Below are 14,712 nucleotides of genomic sequence, written 5' to 3' on the forward strand. Positions count from 1 at the left end.
CCTTCATGCAGACTTGAGGGATGGCTTTGGTTTCTTAAATGGTTTGGATTTACTCCAACTTGAAGAAGGTTTCCAATTGGAACCAGATTCTTTGGGGGAAGGATTAGGTTTCTGTTACTTATTTTGTCGAAAGGAACGAAAGCGGTTAGAAGCTTTAGATTTACCCTTAGGTCTTTTATCCTGAGGCAAAAAAACTCCCTTCCCCCCAGTGACAGTTGAAATAATCGAATCCAACTGAGAACCAAATAACTTATTACCTTGGAAAGAAAGAAAGAGATAGTAATCTAGACTTAGATACCATGTCAGCATTCCAATATTTAAGCCATAAAGCTCTTCTAGCTAAAATAGCTAAATACATAGATTTAACATAAATTTTGATGATATCAAAAATGGCATCACAAATAAAATGATTAGCATGTTGAAGCAAGCGAACAATGCTAAACAAATAAGGATCCGTTTCCTGTTACGCTAAACTTTCCAACCAAAAAGTTGATGCAGCTGCCACATTAGCCATAGAGATGACAGGCCTGAGGAGATGACCAGAATATAAATAAGGTTTCCTTAGATAAGATTCAAGTTTCCTGTCTAAAGGGTCTTTAAAAGAAGTACTATCTTCCATAGGAATAGTAGAAATAGCAAGAGTAGAAATAGCCCCATCAACTTTGGGGATCTTTTCCCAAAACTCCAATCTAACTGCTGGCAAAGGATACGATTTTTTAACCCTTGAAGAAGGAATAAAAGAAGTACCAGGCCTATTCCATTCCTTAGAAATCATATCAGAAATAGCATCAGGAACTCGAAAAACTTCTGGAGTAACCACAGGAGGTTTATAAACAGAATTTAAACGTTTACTAGTTTTAATATCAAGAGGACTAGTTTCCTCAATATCCAATGTAATAACACTTCTTTTAACAAGGAACGAATATACTCCATTTTAAATAAATAAGTAGATTTGTCAGTGTCAATATCTGAGGAAGGATCTTCTGAATCAGATAGATCCTCGTCAGATGAGGATAATTCAGTATGTTGTCGGTCATTAGAAATCTCATCAACTTTATGAGAAGTTTTAAAAGAGCTTTTACGTTTATTAGAAGGCGGGATGGCAGACAAAGCCTTCTGAATCGCATCAGCAATAAAATCTTTGATATTCACAGGTATATCTTGTACATTAGATGTTGAAGGAACAACAGGCATAGTACTATTACTGAGGGACACATTCTCTGCATGTAAAAGCTTATCATGACAATTATTACATACCACAGCTGGAGATATAATCTCCACAAATTTGCAACAAATGCACTTAGCTTTGGTAGAACTGTTATCAGGCAGCAGGGTTCCAACAGTGGTTTCTGAGACAGGATCAGATTGAGACATCTTGCAAATGTAAGAGAAAAAACACAACATATAAAGCAAAATTATCAATTTCCTTATACGGCAGTTTCAGGAATGGGAAAAAAATGCAAACAGCATAGCCCTCTAACATAGAAAAAGGCAAGAGGCACATAGGTATGGGGTTTTAAATAATGAAATTATTTGGCGCCAAGTATGACGCACAATGTAACTGTAAATTTTTTGGCGCTAACAACATACGGAAATGACACACTCGCGTCATTGACGACGCAACCTTGTGCAAGGAACTCGGCGTCAATTAAGACGCTGGAAATGACGAATTTGCGTCATTGGACGTAATTTCACGCCAAAAAATTCTTGCGCCAAGAATGACGCAATAAACTTTGGCATTTTGCGCCCTCATAAGCTTAATTTTGCCCGCGAAATGTAAAGAGAAAACAGTCAATAGAAAAAAGACTATACCCTAGGTAAGAAAAAATATTTTCCTAAATATGCTTTTCCCAAATATGAAACTGACAGTCTGCAAAAGGAAATATACATAAACCTGACTCATGGCAAAGTACAATACGTGTACATATATTTAGAACTTTATATTAATACATAAAGTGCCAAACCATAGCTGAGAGTGTCTTAAATAATGAAAACGTACTTACAGAAAGACACCCATCCACATATAGCAGATAGCCAAACCAGTACTGAAACAGTTATCAGTAGAGGTAATGGAATATGAGAGTATATTGTCGATCTGAATAAGGGAGGTAGGAGATGAATCTCTACGACCGATAACAGAGAACCTATGAAATAGATCTCCCGTGAGGAAAACCATTGCATTCAATAGGTGATACTCCCTTCACATCCCTTTGACATTCACTGTACTCTGAGAGGAATCAGGCTTCAAAATGCTGAGAAGCGCATATCAACGTAGAAATCTTAGCACAAACTTACTTCACCACCTCCATAGGAGGCAAAGTTTGTAAAACTGAATTGTGGGTGTGGTGAGGGGTGTATTTATGGGCATTTTGAGGTTTGGGAAACTTTGCCCCTCCTGGTAGGATTGTATAGCCCATACGTCACTAGCTCATGGACTCTTGCCAATTACATGAAAGAAAATAGCAGCTAGAAGTTTTGATGTTTGTGCATATTATATACTTGGTTACCTTAGATCAGGGTTCTTTAAACCACGGACCAGGACCAAATACTTAGTTGCAACATCATGTTTACTGAGTCACAGCTTGTATGTGTGTTGCAGGAAAGTGTGGTGCGTGTTGTATGAGAGTGCGTGTGTGGTGTGCGTGTTGTATGAGAGTGCGTGTGTGGTGTGCGTGTTGTATGAGAGTACGTGTGTGGTGTGCGTGTTGTATGAGAGTACGTGTGTGGTGTGCGTGTTGTATGAGAGTACGTGTGTGGTGTGCGTGTTGTATGAGAGTACGTGTGTGGTGTGCGTGTTGCATGAGAGTACGTGTGTGGTGTGCGTGTTGCATGAGAGTGCGTGTGTGGTGTGCGTGTTGCATGAGAGTGCGTGTGTGGTGTGCGTGTTGTATGAGAGTGCGTGTGCGTGTTGTATGAGAGTGCGTGTGCGGTGTGCGTGTTGTATGAGAGTGCGTGTGTGGTGTGCGTGTTGTATGAGAGTGTGTGTGTGGTGTGCATGTTGTATGAGAGTGTGTGTGGTGTACACTTGCTGTATGAGAGTGTGTGTGGTGTGCGCTTGTTGTATGAGTGTGTGTGGTGTGCGCGTGTTGTATGAGAGTGTGTGTTGTGTGCTTGTATGGTGTGCACGTGTTGTATGAGAGTGTGTGTTTGCGTGTTGTATGAGAGTGTGTGCTTGCGTGTTGTATGAGAGTGTGTGTTGTGTGCGTGTGTGGTGTGTACGTGTTGTATGAGAGTGTGTGTTGTTTGCGTGTTGTATGAGAGTGTATGTTGTGTGCGTGTGTGGTCTGCACATGTTGTATGAGTGTGTGTTGTTTGCGTGTTGTATGAGAGTGTATGTTGTGTGCGTGTGTGGTCTGCACGTGTTGTATGAGAGTGTGTGTTTGCATGTTGTATGAGAGTGTATGTTGTGTGCGTGTTGTATGAGAGTGTGTGTTTGCGTGTTGTATGAGAGTGTATGTTGTGTGCGTGTTGTATGAGAGTGTGTTGTATGAGAGTGTGTGTTGTATGAGAGTGTGTGTTGTATGAGAGTGTATGTTGTGTGCGTGTGTGGTGTGTGCGTGTTGTACGAGTGTGTGTGTTGTATGAGAGTGTGTGTTGTTTGTGTGTTGTATGAGTGTATGTTGTATGAGAGTGTATGTTGTGTGCGTGTGTGGTGTGCGTGTTGTATGAGAGTGTATGTTGTGTGTGTGTGTGTGGTGTGCGTGTTGTATGAGAGTGTATGTTGTGTGCGTGTGTGGTGTGTGCGTGTTGTATGAGTGTGTGTGTTGTATGAGAGTGTGTGTTGTGTGCGTGTTGTATGAGAGTGTGTGTTGTGTGCGTGTGTGTTGTGTGCGTGTGTGGTGTGTGCGTGTTGTATGAGTGTGCGTGTTGTATGAGTGTGCGTGTTGTATGAGTGTGCGTGTTGTATGAGTGTGCGTGTTGTATGAGTGTGCGTGTTGTATGAGTGTGCGTGTTGTATGAGTGTGCGTGTTGTATGAGTGTGCGTGTTGTATGAGTGTGCGTGTTGTATGAGTGTGCGTGTTGTATGAGAGTGCGTGTTGTATGAGAGTGCGTGTTGTATGAGTGTGTGTTGTATGAGAGTGTGTGTTGTGTGCGTGTTGTATGAGAGTGTGTGTTGTGTGCGTGTGTGGTGTGTGCGTGTGTGGTGTGTGCGTGTTGTATGAGTGTGCGTGTTGTATGAGTGTGTGTGTTGTATGAGAGTGTGTGTTGTATGAGAGTGTGTGTTGTATGAGAGTGTGTGTTGTGTGCGTGTGTGGTGTGTGCGTGTTGTATGAGTGTGCGTGTTGTATGAGTGTGTGTGTTGTATGAGAGTGTGTGTTGTATGAGAGTGTGTGTTGTGTGCGTGTTGTATGAGAGTGTGTGTTGTGTGCGTGTTGTATGAGAGTGTGTGTTGTGTGCGTGTGTGGTGTGTGCGTGTTGTATGAGTGTGCGTGTTGTATGAGTGTGTATGTGTGTTTACAAAACTTTGACTACAAAGAAACAGCAATAAAATATGTACACATTTTAGTCACTTTGCCAAAAATTTCCGCTCTCTTGAATATTACTTCAGAAATGTCTAAGCATAAAAATAGGGTTGTGAAGGTATGTGGTATCATGGCACTAGGTCTTAGGGAAAAAAAGTTTTAAGAACTCTGCCTCTAATAAATATTTTGGAAAGTTTAAAATGGTATGCACTATCTGAATTAATGAAATAAAAAAACAAAATGGGTTTCATGCCCCTTGAAGTGCAAGGCACAGCTGTCAAAAAGCTGTTGTCACTGATCTGTAAATGTGTGCTATTTGTAGCAGGGTGCAAGAATAGGTTTGGTTCCAAGATTGTGTCATCCAGTATAAAAATTCAGAGCTTTACCTACTGCTGCCCTAATGTGTTAAAATAAGAGAATTGCTTTGAAGAGAGCCGCAGGCACATGAGGAAAAAAAATATATCACAATTAGTTGTAACCCAGTCTTATATGTTACTGGTAACTAATATACTGAAAAACACTAAATTACTGAAATGTTTTATATATATAAAATAGAATATTATTAAAACTCTTAGCATACAAACTTAGTCCAAATGTACATACTGCAATTTTTCTGTATCAAAAGATATTATTGAGGTCTCTATAGCAGTTTCAGATAAAATAATGATTTCAAAACTTAAAAATAAGAGAATCCGTTAGGTTAACAGAAATGTAGTTGTATCTTTATCATGGACAACAAATAACGTTCCTTCTTTATAAAACTTATCTTGCGTGCTGCAGAATTATGTAATTGGTCGTTGTGTTTTGAAAGCAGAGCGTATTTTTCCTATGCAGGATGATAGAAATGTGTTTAACCGACCTCAATTGCCTGCTGAAAGTATGACATATGGTTGCGTAATAATACCATATCAACGCCTGTATGTACTGCGCGTAACGCTTCTTGTACTGGGCTCAAGGTCTGGTGAGTCAGCAGCAGCCAGCTCTCCTCTGCACTCTGCAGCTCCACATTGCAGCAGTCAGACCAGTTGAACTACTTATGTAAGATACACAGTTCACTATTTCGCGACACTCTTCGTTTACTTATCATAATAGTAAATATAACCTACACGCTATCATAACTGTTAATAATGTAAACCTGTATTTTTATTATCATTATAATTATACTACATACAAAGTTTTAAAGCAAGGAAGCGTTAAGAACGCCGTGTGCATTACTCAGTGTTGACTATACTGTAACCGAATTCCTGCAGCGTCCTGTTTTAGTAATAGCCAGAATGGTTTAGTTAAATTATGATAAAATATAGCAACATTATCGAAACCAATTGTACTTCCATGGTGGTACTAACCTGTACTACTAATGTGTCAGCAACAGCCAAGCCTTCCCTTTAGAAACAGATGACAGGAACAAATTCCATCCGGCTTCTACTGACTTACAGCGCCACCTTCATATCTGGAGGGCCTACACTTAAAGGGACATTGAAGATGCTGATTGATATATAATAGTGATAGATTATTAATATATTCTGTTTTCTAAGTGAATCGGTGGGATTTTGTTGTAAAATATTTGTATCTCATCTCCTTTGCACTGATCAAACAATTAATAGAATGTTTGTGGTCAATAGTTCTAAATCTCACAGTTGAACTCCAGTCCCTCCACTGAAGATGGGGACACACACATTTTTTACCTTTTTTTTTTTAATTCGTTTTATTGGAATATACATCAATAGTACATAGGGTTGCCAGCTGTCCTTCAAAAAAATACTGGACAGTCGAAGAGAAAACCTTGGGGAAGAGGGCGCGGAGGGGTACACGAGTTTAAAGAATCAGTAGGGTCTTGTGCCAGAAAAAAGGCACACATATTATCTTAAATGTATTTATATATATATATATATATATATATATATATATAAACACACAGAGAAAACCCAGCACTCACAAGCTCTCAGCTAAGATTTAAATGCAAAAATGGAAAGGTTAGTCACCGCATCTGGCCAAATGGGACAAGCTCAGGTACCACGTCAAGGTCCTTTCCAATACCTGAGACCCTAAAACAGCCACACAATGCAAGCTTTCAAATCCAAACAAACTGAAAACAAGGGAAGGGTGCACAGGAATATGTAACCACCCTAGACATATACAAACATTTGCTAAACAGCATTTTAAACCTAATAAAATAATCACACAACACAGACTTGCATTTTTCTGCAAACAACTCTTTCTATGCATTCCAATCTGGACTGATTTATAGGCAGGAAGATCTTGTTCCTTTGAAATCTGCTCGATAGCTCAGGTCTGGTTAAACTGATTAATTTCAGCTTGCTTGGCTTTGCTGCAACACAAGCGGACAACTCCACCTACTGGCTATTTTAATAAATGCACTGCTTCTCAATGCTTTTCAATAGCAGTCACATGACTGGATAAAAAGGTTGTTATTCTGAAATGGTGTAAATTGAACCGTTGTGTATATATATATATATATATATATATATATATATATTATGCCTGTATATATATATATATATATATATATATATTATGCTTGTCTCTCTCTCTCTCTCTCTCTCTCTATATATATATATATATATATATATATATATATATATATTATGCTTGTCTATATATATATATATATATATATATATATATAAATCAATGTAAATATTTGCATAGGAAATTAGTACATCTAGGCAAGTATCCCTGCTTGCTTTTCCCCAGAAATTCTTAATATACAAAGTTTCCAATGCACAAGAGAATTGTGGGTAAGATATGCAAATTATATATGCAAATTCTTAGTTTTTTTGCTTCAAATATACTGTTTTGACACAGCGATCCTTTTAAACAGGATTATGACAGCAAACCAGAAATGTATGTAGACAAGCATAATATATATATATATATATATATATATATATGTAGACAAGCATAATATATATATATATATATATATATATATATATATACATGCATATCTACAACAAATAATAGCACCACATGTAACATGGCATATTGCTATAAGTTAACATAAACACATAAGTGTTATGCACACCACTTCCTACAACTACAAACATTGCATCCTGATACACAATTACACATCGTAGTAAATACTTTCACCTACATATGTATATACAATCATGTTTACATCAGGAAGATGCTGTGGTGCTGAGCGGCCGGATCTTGGGTGGGGGTTGAAACCGGGTGTGAGACGAGTACATGGGTAAGTGGACAGCCCCACTCCAGGGAGGGACACAACAAGTACACAGAACTACATGTCCACGACTAGGGAGAGAGTAGCTTAGCATAAAAATAAACACACCTTGCACCTCCTGAAGTTGCAGCTTCTTGAAATCGGGGCTGTCTAACGTTATCAGTCTTCTACAGCAGCCATAGCCTATCTGCAGCACCAGTTTTAGAATCGGCGGTCGAGATGGGATGGGGGTGGGATGCTAGGCTCTCCATATGAGCATGGGGCATTGGAACAGCACGTTCGGCATAACGTGTGCAGAAGGTGGATGACAGCAGCAAACTTTATCCAGTCTGCTGCCTTGTGAGCCCCATGCTGGTTGTGGGTGGAGGAAGTGGAACACGGGCTGGGTTTACAGGCGGATGCGACCCGGACCAGACCAAAAAAAATATTGAAAGTTTGAAACACTTGAGTTGAATCATCTTAAGAGCTTCCTGTGTCTGTTTTTTTTTAACACAGATTACCAGGCAGAAACCTAAAATACCGGACTGTCCGGTCAAATACCGGACACCTGGCAACCCTAATAGTACATATAACACAGCACAGCTGTAAGCAATGAAAATTACATAACATCAATAATCAAGTATGTCATTGATTCATAGTACAGCAGGAACAGAGTTCATAGTTTAATTGACAGTCCCGAACTGATGAATATAAAATGCTGATCTTGTAGTTCTGTAATATTCCATATTATCTTGCTATTTTTAACATAATAAAAGAAACTATTAAGAAACATATAACAAATGACGTGGATTGTGCACTTGCAGTTCAAAATTGACTAATGAATGGATAACAGAGGCAGAGAAAAATAAAATGGAAGCTAAGAGAGAGAGGGGATGGAGAAGTGGTTAGAGTATGTCACCTATATGTGGATACCAATGTATGATTTGTGGGGTCTATGCAAACATGTATTTGTTGGGATGCCTGGCGAATATGTGGGAAGGTAAATTAAGTATTTGCTAATGACTGCTCCCAATAAAACTTTATTTCAAGAAAATATGTGTGTTTTTTGTGTTTCAGGAAAGCATATTCCTCCAGTGAGAGTAATTCAGCTGTTCTATGCAGCCACATCTGTAGAGGGTATAAACTGAGATTTTTCTAGTTTAGCTTTATCATCTAATTTGCTTCTTTGCTTTGTATGTTTCTCTTGGTATACTTTGTTGGAAATCATACCTAAGTAGGCTCAGGGACAACAATGCATTACTGACAGCTGCTGATTGGTTGTTGCACATATGCCTCTTTTCATTGGTTCACCACATGTATTCAGTTAGCTCCCAGTAGTGCATTGCAGCTCCTTTAACAAAGGATACCAATAAAAAGGAGGACATTTTTGCAATAGACTTCAATTGGAAAGTTGCTTAAAATTGTATGCTCTATCTGAACCATTTTGTACTTTATGTCCCTTTAAATAAACCCTCTAATAAACAGTTTGGTCTAGTAAATGGTTTTGTAGATAGTTACAGCTCTTTCTTTCTTTCTTTCTTCATTTATTAATGAAACCAGAGCAATACAGATACACCAACAGGTTTCTCAGCTGGCATTTTTTTCTCATCAGGCTGTTATGTTAAAACATTACCTGTTTATACAAACCAAACGATAGGTGTTTATTGTCATAAAGAGCTATACACTTCATGTTCACCTCAATTAAACTCACCATACACTACAAAACTGGGTAAAGGGAATTACATGATGCCATGCAACTAATCAAAGTAACAGCAGCAGTCATTCATACAATAAAAAAAAAAATAGATAAGGCTGATATGTGGCATCCTAGTTTGTTACCTGCTTTAGTGAACTAGGAAAGTGCAGGACAAGGCATGGGGCCAGAGGCAATGAGAGCTGAGATTACTGGGATTTTTTTTTATCATCTTATCCTCCTGCCCATTAGTTCCCCTTTCCTTTTTCCATTAATTACATTCCCTAAATGAGAGCGTTCCTCAAATTTCTTATGAATTAAATTTACATAAGGTTGATCATTGTTGGTGCTTTAATCATGCAATGCATAACATAATTCTGAGTATTTATTTTGTTATTTATCCTGTTTTGCATGCGGGCTTACTGCCCATTTGATGTTCTTCACAGTATGATGATCATCAGTACTAATAAAAAATGGGTCTTCGTCATGTTTTAAACTCCTTTTATTGTCAGCCTTGTAGTTGGAGCAATATGTTATTGCTTTATGTATGATTTCCTCATTGTCAAGCAATGGGTGAGTGCATTTTGCCATGATAGGGATGAGATATCTGACACATCCTCAGCAGAATCAAACACAGACAGTGACACATCCATATGCAACATGGGCATAGGGCAAAAAAGAATGTTTAGAATGGTTAAAAAAGTGTTACATGGCCTTAATACCTTAAAGAAGGCAAAGCTAAACCCCCCAATTCAAGTTACTTCCATGCCCAGTAATAAACAGCAGGTGGACTATAAAAGTCGGTTGCCCACTTTCCGCCAGTCGGAGTCGCCTCCAATAGAAAACTAGCATTGCATGGAGATTCATATCCCTGCCCTATTCATTCTTTGCATGAGCATCTAAAGCCCAATACAGTTAAAAAAAAATTCAGCAAGGAAAATATGTGCATGTTTTCGAACTCTCGGTTACAGGCAGAAAGAGAGAAGTGCTGATGGGTCTGGCCCAAAACGTGTTAAAAGACCAGAGTAGTGATGTCGTGAATAGTTCGCCGGCGAATAGTTCCCGGCAAACATAGCATGATCGCGTTCGCCGCGGCGGGCGAACATATGCTATGTTCGATCCGCCCCCTATTCGTCATCATTGAGTAAACTTTGACCCTGTACCTCACATTCAGCAGGCACATTCCAGCCAATCAGCAGCAGACCCTCCCACCTCCTGGACAGCATCCATTTTAGATTCATTCGGAAGCTGCATTCTTAGTGAGAGGAGGGACAGTGTAGCTAGGCTAGTGTATTCAGTGTCCACTACAGTCCTGAAGGACTCATCTGATCTCTGCTGTAAGGACAGCACCCCAAAAAGCCCTTTTTAGGGCTAGAACATCAGTCTGCTTTTTTTTTTTCCTGTGTAATCTAATTGCAGTTGCCTGCCTGCCAGCGTGTGTGTCAGGCTCACAGCGTATACTGTGCCCATTTGCCCAGTGCCACCACTCATATCTGGTGTAACAGTAGTGTACATTTAAAAAAACAACACTTTTTTGACTGTGAAATAATAGCAGACAGCTGCCAGTACCCAAGATGGCCGCGAATAAGGCAGATGGGGACGGTTAGAGAGCTGTTTTGGGGGGGATCAGGGAGGTTGGGGGCTAAGGGGGGATGCTACACCACAGCATATGTAAATATGCTATATATATTTTTTTAAAACCTTTTATTTTAGTACTGGCAGACTTTCTGCCAGTACTTAAGATGGCGGGGACAATTGTGGGGTGGGGGAGGGAAGGGAGCTGTTTGGGAGGGGTCAGGGGGTCTGATGTGTCAGGTGGGAGGCTGATCTCTACACTAAAGCTAAAAGTAACCCTGCAAGCTCCCTACAAACTACCTAATTAACCCCTTCACTGCTAGCCATAATACACGTGTGATGCACAGCAGCATTTAGCAGCCTTCTAATTACCAGAAAGCAACGCCAAAGTCATATATGTCTGCTATTTCTGAACAAAGGGGATCCCAGAGAAGCATTTACAACAATTTGTGCCATAATTGCACAAGCTGTTTGTAAATAATTTCAGTGAGAAACCTAAAATTGTGAAAAAATGTAAGTTTTTTTAAATTTGATCGCATTGTCGGTGAAATGGTGGCATTAAATATACCAAAATGGGCCTAGATCAATACTTTGGGTTGTCTACTACACTACACTTAAGCTAAAATTAACTCTACAAGCTCCCTACATGCTCCCTGATTAACCCCTTCACTGCTGGGCATAAAACACGTGTGGTGCGCAGTGGCATTTAGCAGCTTTCTAATTACCAAAAAGCAATGCCAAAGCCATATAAGTCTGCTATTTCTGAACAAAGGGGATCCCAGAGAAGCATTTACAACCATTTATGCCATAATTGCATAAGTTGTTTGTAAATAATTTCTGTGAGAAACCTAAAGTTTGTGAAAAAGTGAACAATTTTCTTTTATTTGATCACATTTGGCGGTGAAATGGTGGCATGATATATACCATATTCTAAAAAAAATATATACATGTCAAGGGATATTCAGGTATTCCTGACAGATATCAGGGTTCCAATGTAACTAGCGCTCATTTTGAAAAAAAGTGGTTTTGAAATAGCAAAGTGCTTCTTGTATTTATTTCCCTATAACTTGCAAAAAAAGCAAAGAACATGTTAACATTGGTTATTTCTAAACTCAGGACAAAATTTAAAAACTATTTAGCATGGTTGTTTTTTGGTGGTTGTAGATGTGTAACAGATTTTGGGGGTCAAAGTTAGAAAAAGTGTGTTTTTCCATTTTTTCCTCATATTTTATAATGTTAGGTGATTTATGCCCTTTATGGATTAAAACCAGACTCTGCATCAACTATGTAATTTTCCATGGGAGTTTTGCCATGGATCCCCCTCCGGCATGCCACAGTCCAGGTGTTAGTCCCCTTGAAACAACTTTTCCATCACTATTGTGGCCAGAAAGAGTCCCTGTGGGTTTCAAAATTCGCCTGCCTATTGAAGTCTATGGCGGTTCGCCCATTCGCGAACATTTGCGGAAGTTCGCGTTCGTCGTTCGCGAACCCAAATCTTTATGTTCGTTACATCACTAGCCCAGAGTCATTTGACGAATCGTTACGGAGCTTTAGAATTATTTTGAACATGCTATTTAGCAAAATATCCTTCGCAGGCAGAAGCAATAATTAAATATACTGACACTATCCACTGGAAATATAGAAAATATAAAGAGGGAGCCTGGAGAGAGTATGATTCAGAATTCAGGCAAAACATGGCAGGGAACCCAGTATTGACATTTGATACTACAGATATGCAGTTATGGGCCAGGATGGGCCCAGAACGCTCTTCTTCACCTCCACCCATTAATAGACCTAATAATTTTAGTAGCCCAAGGAATAGGAAGAAAGGTAGAGATTGCTGGTTATAACAGGACAAACGTGAATTTGGCACATCCTGCATTTTTCAACACGTCTGTAAATTCTGTGGAGGGTCACATCCAGGAGCAGACTGTAATAGAAAGAGAGACACAGGGTCAGATCGACCTGTGCAAAACAATCAATCAAGGGGCCCCAACACCAATCCGGGAGCACGTCCTTGAACAATGGTTGCAAATCTTCCCAGACCAACTAGCGGCACACTTTCTTAGACAGGGGTTCAAAGAGGGTTTTTAAATACCAGTAACAGTGACAGGGTAATGGGTTCCCTTCATCACCACAATTTGAAATCCACTTATATGTTTCCTGACATAATAAAACAAAAAATTCAAAAAGAAATTGAATTAGGGAGAATAATAGGCCCCTTTAGGAAACCACCCATCCCTAACTTAATTATTTCCCTGGTGGGAGTCGTTCCAAAGAAGGAGCAAGGTATATATTGCATGATTCAACATCTTTCATATTCAAAAGGACAATCAGTGAATTATGCCATTGATCCACTCCTTAGCTCGGTGCACTACCAATCTTTTGACGGGCTTTTCTCCTAATTCAGAATGCGGGTAGGGGAGCTCTGCTTGGAAAATTAGACATTGAGTCAGCATTTAGACTGCTTCCATTGCATCCATCATCATTCTATCTCATGGGTTTCAAATTCCAAGGGGGTTTCTTCGTAGATCACTGTCTGCCTATGGGTTGCGCTACATTGTGCTCTTACTTTAAATGTTTCAGTACATTGTTACATTGGGCAGTAGCTTATAGTGCAGGTTTTGACAGCATAGCACAATATTTAGATGACTTCCTAGTGGTAGATGATAGCCAGTCAGATAGATGTGGGCAATTGATGAATAGAATGCGTACCGTGATGTCTTCCTTTGGGGTTCCACTAGCAGGCGACAAAACACAAGGGGCATGCACCTGTTTGACCTTTTTGGGAATAGAAATAGATACAGTGAGCATGCAATGTAGACTTCCTGTAGACAAAGTTCAAGCTATGGGCTTGGCAATTAAATTGGCAATTGACTCCCCATTTATCACATTGAAAGGATTGCAGTCATTATTAGGTCTGTTAAACTTTGCATGCAGAGTAATCGCTATGGGTAGGGTTTCAACAAAAGACTTGAAGCACAACTTAGCGATAGATCAAGGCCTTCCGAACAAATATTTATTTCGGAATTATTAGCTGATTTGCAAGTATGGGACACTTTCCTTAAATTTTTTAATGGCATTTGTTATTGGCGTTCTTCTCCAATACCTAATCAGATCTTGCATTTATTCACGGATGCTGCAGGCTCTGCTAGTTATGGAGCATACTTTCAAGGGGAAAGGAGTGCAGGCCCATGGCCTCACAACTGGAGGGAACAGTCAATGATTCGGTATCTGACGTTGCTTGAACTATTTCCTATAATTCTAGCAGTTGAGTTATGGGGCACTAAATTTCAAAACAAATTTCTTGTCTTTTGGACAGACAATCTAAGTGTAGTATATGCAATTAATGGTTAAACAGCCTCTTCACCGTTGGTGGTTACCTTGCTACGGCACTTAGTATTGCGCTGTTTAAAACTCAACATTCATTTCCAAGCCAGGCATGTGCCAGGTGTAAGTAACACTTTGGCAGATGCCCTGTCAAGATTTGATTGGGAGAAATTTAGGAAATTGCCACCTAATACGGCTCCACATGGCTTGTTATCTCCCGATTTTCTTTGGCAGCTTCTCCAGCCTGGATCTCTCTCCTCCCCTTAGTCTGCTCGTCATTGGCCCCATCTACGTTGAATGCATACTATAAGTATTGGCAGGAATGGGAGCGATTTTGTAAGAATCAAGGAAACGAAGCTATGCACGGGCACAATCTAGTAGGTAAATGGTTGGTGAGTTTAAAGTCAGCAAATTGCACAAAGAGCGCAGTACAGATACGTATGTCTGCGCTTTTTTTTTTCCTGTAA

General features: G+C 39.5%; 1 protein-coding gene across 2 annotated transcripts in view; it reads right to left on the reverse strand.

Annotated features, from left to right (window-relative positions):
• The window catches only part of RNF14 (ring finger protein 14), a 243,020-nt gene extending 237,147 nt beyond the window's left edge, over nucleotides 1-5,873 (reverse strand). For both annotated transcript variants that reach the window (XM_053717169.1, XM_053717168.1), the window contains exon 1: nucleotides 5,810-5,873. The gene's annotated coding sequence lies outside the window, so the exon portion shown is untranslated. The remainder of the gene's footprint in view (nucleotides 1-5,809) is intronic.
• Nucleotides 5,874-14,712: the final 8,839 nt, after the last annotated feature.

Source organism: Bombina bombina, chromosome 6 (assembly GCF_027579735.1).
Source record: "Bombina bombina isolate aBomBom1 chromosome 6, aBomBom1.pri, whole genome shotgun sequence".
NCBI lineage: Eukaryota > Metazoa > Chordata > Amphibia > Anura > Bombinatoridae > Bombina > Bombina bombina.